This window comes from Anneissia japonica, unplaced genomic scaffold (genome assembly GCF_011630105.1).
Source record: "Anneissia japonica isolate Jap-2015-1 unplaced genomic scaffold, ASM1163010v1 scaffold4929_len162294_cov128, whole genome shotgun sequence".
NCBI classification, from domain to species: domain Eukaryota; kingdom Metazoa; phylum Echinodermata; class Crinoidea; order Comatulida; family Comatulidae; genus Anneissia; species Anneissia japonica.
This window is the reverse complement of record NW_022721921.1, coordinates 80453-86521: the sequence shown is the minus strand read 5'-3', so window position 1 is coordinate 86521 and position 6069 is coordinate 80453.

The following is a 6069-nucleotide window of genomic DNA, read 5'->3' as shown; positions in this document are numbered from 1 at the left end:
CTTGACAATCTGATTGTTACTCCTTTTGAGGTTTAGTCTTTGCTTATAAAGAAATTAAGCCTAACAAAGCCCCAGGCCCAGATTATATCCCCCCTTGGGTCCTACAAGAGTTCTCTCATATTTTAGCCAACCCCCTGTGCTTAATTTTTAACTCTAGTATAAGAGAGGGGTTTATCCCAGAGATATGGAGGTGTGCGGACGTAGTTCCGATTCCAAAGTGTAAACAGGCCTGTATCCAGAGGGGGGGGGGGGGGGTGGGGTTATAGTTCATGAGAACCCCCTTTTCAAGCAAACCCCCTCTTTTCTGGCGAAATCCCCTCTTTAAATTTCCCAAATAAGTCCTCCAACCCAACTAATGCACTTCAGACCCACCCAGACACAGACATTTTCAAACATATCTGCTTTTATAGCATTATTTAGACCCATAAAGCACAAAATTCCTCTTGCCTTGGGGGTTTCGCCGACCCCACCGGGACTTCGACTGTAGACCTCACGCCCAGAAAACCCCCAGTTTAAAGAACCTGACTACGGGCTTGGTAAACCCCCTAGGTCTGTTGAAAAAGACCTCCGGCCAATTTCCTTAACATTATATACAGTTAAAATTTTAGAAAGGGTAGTTGGTGAAATATGGGAGCAAGTTAAAATCGTTAAAATCATCCTTAACCAGTTTGGGTGCTCTAAAGTAGTATCAACGTTTGACGCATTAGTAAATTTTCTCAATAAAATTATAGTAGATTTATTTTGTTTTTAAATCACTCTTTTTTAAACAACCATCATATTTGCTACATTTTCTTACGCCATACTCTCCAACTCGTGCACTTCGTTCTTCCGATAAATTTCTTCTTCAAGCCCATTCAAAATGGAGAAAGCTAAAACATATGGACAACGCTCTTTTTCTGTTCAGGCACCTTATATTTGGAATCTATTACCTCTTTCTGTTCGACAATCTTCAAATTTAAACTCATTTAAATCTAATTTGAAAACATTTAATTTGGTTAATTGTTCACTGCGCCTTTGATAATATTTTTTGAATTGGCGCGTTATAAATTTCTGCATATTATTATTATTATTATTATTATTATTATTATTATTATTATTATTATTATTATTCTATTTTGTGTGTGTGCGTGTGTGTGTGTGTGTGTGCGTGTTTGTGGTGTGTTTGTGGTGTAGTTTTTATGTTTTCTTCCATTTTGTTAAACTTATTAATTTGATTTATTCTGTAATGTTAATGAGAGATTTCAGTAAAGTTCTTCGTATATTTCATTATCTTCATCCACTAGAAATGTTTGAAGCAAATTATTTAAAAATCACATCATACTAACTTATTTTGCCAGTTAGACACCTCACTTTACCATCCAACCCACCCACAGCACATACCAGGTTTGAAATGTAAAATAGCTCAAATCATTTATTTAAACTATAGTACAAACTTGTAAAGTAAATATTAAGAACTAACTTTAAACTACAGTACAGATTACAGACATAGTATAAGTATTAATATCAGAATATGAGAAATAATAGAACAAAGAATCATGGTTAAAGTATTAAGGGAATATAGAAAGAAAAAAATAATTCATTTTACATAGAAATACTATTGCAGCTGTCCGCTCATGAATAAACAAAAATAATAACTGGTAACAAAGTAATATCAGGTATAAACTATCTCCCTCTCGAAGCCATCCTGGTATATCTGAATCAAGGTTTCGGGGTTCTGAAGATTGAGATTATGATTGTAATGACTTAAACTACTATTATAAAGTCAAACTTTCTCCCACGCCGGACACCATCCGGGTATTTATGAGTCGTGGTTTGGGGCCATTTTGAATGCAGGTAGACAAAAGGATGGCATTGCTCGAGTGGTTGTGGCGGTTACGAATCAGAACTCTTGAATTCGTGACATTACCGGGATGATATGGGTCGTTTATAATTGATTTCGGATTGCCGGAGGACACTTTAGAACAAAACTACTATAATTAAAAATCACTACAAATACTAACAAAAAGAACGATAATTTAAAAAAAAATACATTTGGAAAATAAGGTTGCAACGCTCATTGCTTGAACTTCAAGCCGGACAAGTCAAGAGTATGCTCCTCACTTTCACAAAATTAAAGACAATTATCCTTCATTTTACAATTTTTAAGAAACTTATATACAGTAAAATATACAGTAAGTAAAATTATCCATACATATTTACACATCCAGCTAGAAATTATGGAAGATAAGTTTAGACATAAAACAACTTAATGCTTAACAATTTTTACCAAATTATACCTTGAAATAGAAATCTTTGCAATAAAATTAATTAAATTATTACTTTTTCGAATTCTTTTAAAAAATTACTTCAATAGTTACCGCACAAATGGCATTTTTACGTTATTTAAGAAACCTATATACAGTAAAATATACATAAAATAAATGTACCCATACATATTATTTAAGGTGTAGGACCGGATCGGCCGCGATATATTTGTATGGAACGCCAAGTAGGCGCAAAGCTGTGCATGCTGTGTGTGTGTGGTTAATCTATTGCTGCTACAGTATCCATTATTCGTGTCTTATTGTTAGGTCTTAATATGCTGCCAAATAATTAATGTGATTTTAAGGAAACCAGGGCATTATTATGCTGCCATTAGTTTGCCAAAACAGTGGATTTTATTAGGTTTGTGTAAGTCCCGTGTAAGTTTAGATGGCATATATCTCGTTTTATCTATTTGAAACATACTTGATTGATTGATTTATTTTTCACATAATGAACAAAAAAAAAACATATATACGAATGCACATATTATGCAATCATATGTTGATAATCAAACTAAATGAAATAGATTTTATTTTATTATTTGTGTGTGGTTAATCTATTGCTGCTACAAATCCATGATTTCGTGTTGTATTATCAGGTATTTATGCTGCAATTAATGTGCTTTTAAGCAATTCAATGGCATTAATACTGCGAAGAGTTTGCGAAGAAAACAGTGAATTTTATTAGGTTTGTGTAAGCTATTATTAATGTTTTAAAATTCATATATTTCGTTTTATCTATTTGAGAGAAACGAATTTATATGTTGATAATCAAACCAAAGGATTTTATTATTTTCATATTACAGTGTCGATGAATATTATTGAAGAAGAAAAAGAAGAACGTTGATAATATTAATTATACTGGCAAATCAGTGGATTTTTATTATATTTTTCGTAATATTATTAAAACTTTAAAGTATTTGATACTTTATGTTTCGTTGTATATTATGTCTAGGCCTATACGTTCTTAAATGATTGATTGATTGATTGATTGATTTGAAGCAGGAAGTATATAAACGCCACAAAAAAATTATTGATGCCCTGTCCGGCACTCGAAATTTGCTACCGACGTTGGCAGGCTGTGCTGCCGACCGGCACTGTTTTTTCAATGATTCTGTGTATAACGTTAAAAACAAAACAAAACAAAAATAAATAAAATAAACACGAAATACATCGCCCTAAAATCAAGAACTTGAGAAGATAACAATAGAAATACACGTTTCCGTGGTTACGCTTATATTGGATAGGGCAAAACATTCGCGTAGAACGAGTGTGCATAGTGTCCGATTGATGAATCACCTAAGAATACGAATTCACAAACTGGTTAAAAGTTCAACCTGGTTTAACGAGTAATAATACAGATATAACACACAACAGAGGTTAATGATCATAATCAATGTCTGAATTAAGCTTATGTAAAATAATTAATACACAAGAAAAAACACGTCTTTTAGGCCATGGCCAGACCCTACATTATAGCGTCTGTATAGGCGAGCAACTCGGTGAACAACTACAATCCTGAACCATCGCACATGCTCGTAAAGTTTTCATGGAGAAAGATCAGGCAAATTTTCAGCATTTGACATTCTTTCCTTGTCTCCGATAACGTTCCTGAATTGGCGGCGTACAAAGACTTCGTCTCCGATAACATTCTTGAATTGGCGACGTACATAACTTTGTGTTTTTTATTCTCTCGAGAGTGTCATTGGACCCTACTTGTTGGAACGTTTCTCACTGAATTAATTGTTACTAGGAAACTTAGTACTGGCAGCTTGATACCTATTTAAAGCAATTTATTTCCATTCATGCCTAGATTAAACGCATTATTTCCAAGTAGAATGTTTTTCATTCGTTTACACCTATTAACTCTGATGAAATCACTTTATTTTAGTCATTATTAATTAATTAAATTATTAATTGATATATAAGGCACTTATATCATCGTGTTTGTAAATGAGGTAAATTAAATTATTTATATATGGTAACCAATCAATCACGGTTTATCTGGAATGGACGTATAATCGTCTTGTAATAGGTACGCTTGTTATTGTACATATAATAATTATAATTCAGGATTAATTAATTATATTATATACTTTATTCCAAAATACAAATCAAGTTTCTTGATAAGTTAAAGCTATAGTTAAATTAAATTTCTTCCAAGCAGGATAAAATAAATGTAAAACACTTCTTAACTAAAAATTATGCTATTAAAACTACTTCGTAAAACAATCAATCTTAATAAAAATGTACTAAATTACATTATTTAAACAGTATTGTGTTCTTTTAAGTAGAAGTGAAAACAAACAATACATTTTTATCTATACTCTTTATTTCAACAATTTGATTTTATTACGGATGATTTCCCTGTACAGTATACCCCCTAACCTGCGACCAACGTTGCACTGTTATCTAATTTACGCTCTGATTACACTACTCGGCGTTCCATACAATAACCGTTATTTGGGCATTGAATATCTAGCGGCCGGACTGGTGCGCGACCGAACCGGACATCATTACATATTTACACGTCAACATTGATATTACGAAGGTTTAGTTCTGATATAAAAATACTCAATGCATTAGGATGTCTTCCAAATTTATTTAAAAGTATTGAGAAATCAGTATACCGCCCTCCATTCTAATTCAAGGATTTTGTTATATAGTTTATAAGATCCGTTCGGCAGGTCTGCTAATATGATGTTGAATTGAAGCCCAATAGATTAGGTTAGTATCCTAGCATAACTTAGGCCTAATGAATTTTGTTCACTTACTTACTTACTTACTTACTTACTTACTTACTTACTTACTTACTTACTTACTTACTTACTTACTTACTTACTTACTTACTTACTTACTTACTTACTTACTTACTTACTTACTTACTTACTTACTTACTTACTTACTTACTTACTTACTTACTTACTTACTTACTTACTTACTTACTTACTTACTTACTTACTTACTTATTCTTTGTCTATTGGGTGGTTTAATCATGGCTCTTGTTGATTACAATGTAGGCTACACGTCTTGCTTCTTAATTACATTTGACACAACGGTCATTTCGTGCTTACCACCCTCTATAACAAAATTCAACTTTCAGTTAGATTTTGCTTTTCGAATTTCTTGTTTTATTTTAGTTGTTGTAATAACTTTATTAGTAATGTACATTAACTGAATTATTAACTTTGATCTGTCGCTGAAGTCGATAGTTCTAGCTTCATGATTTAATAAAACGTCGTGAAAAAAAAAAAACAAAAAAAAAAACAAAAAAAAAAAACAATCAACTATTTAACAAATCTGTGTCAGAAATGTTTTACCGAGCGCTATAAAAGGTTAAATCGAATGTGTAGAGCTACAAAATTTTTCAAAAATATTTGTTCACCTATAACCATTCCGATCATTTCCATACGTGGGCCTGGTTTTACTTCGCATCAATACTGGCCGCACCACGGGAGTTTTAGGATTAAACCTACTCGAAACATTCACGGTGACATGATATTTTTACTGACGGAATAATAGCAGAAACGACAGCAAATAATAATAGCTGACAATATATTATTTATTCATAATAGTGATACGACAATGTTTGATGCCGACGATGATAAATATGGCAATAGCAATTATGACGACCATCGTGTGAAAGCGCTTCTAAAATGGCGATGTAACATAAATTAGCACCCAGTAGAAACGATCGAGCTTTTTGGCCTAGATTTTTCATTTTTATAGGCATCCTACACTAACTTCCTATATCAGAAATCATCTT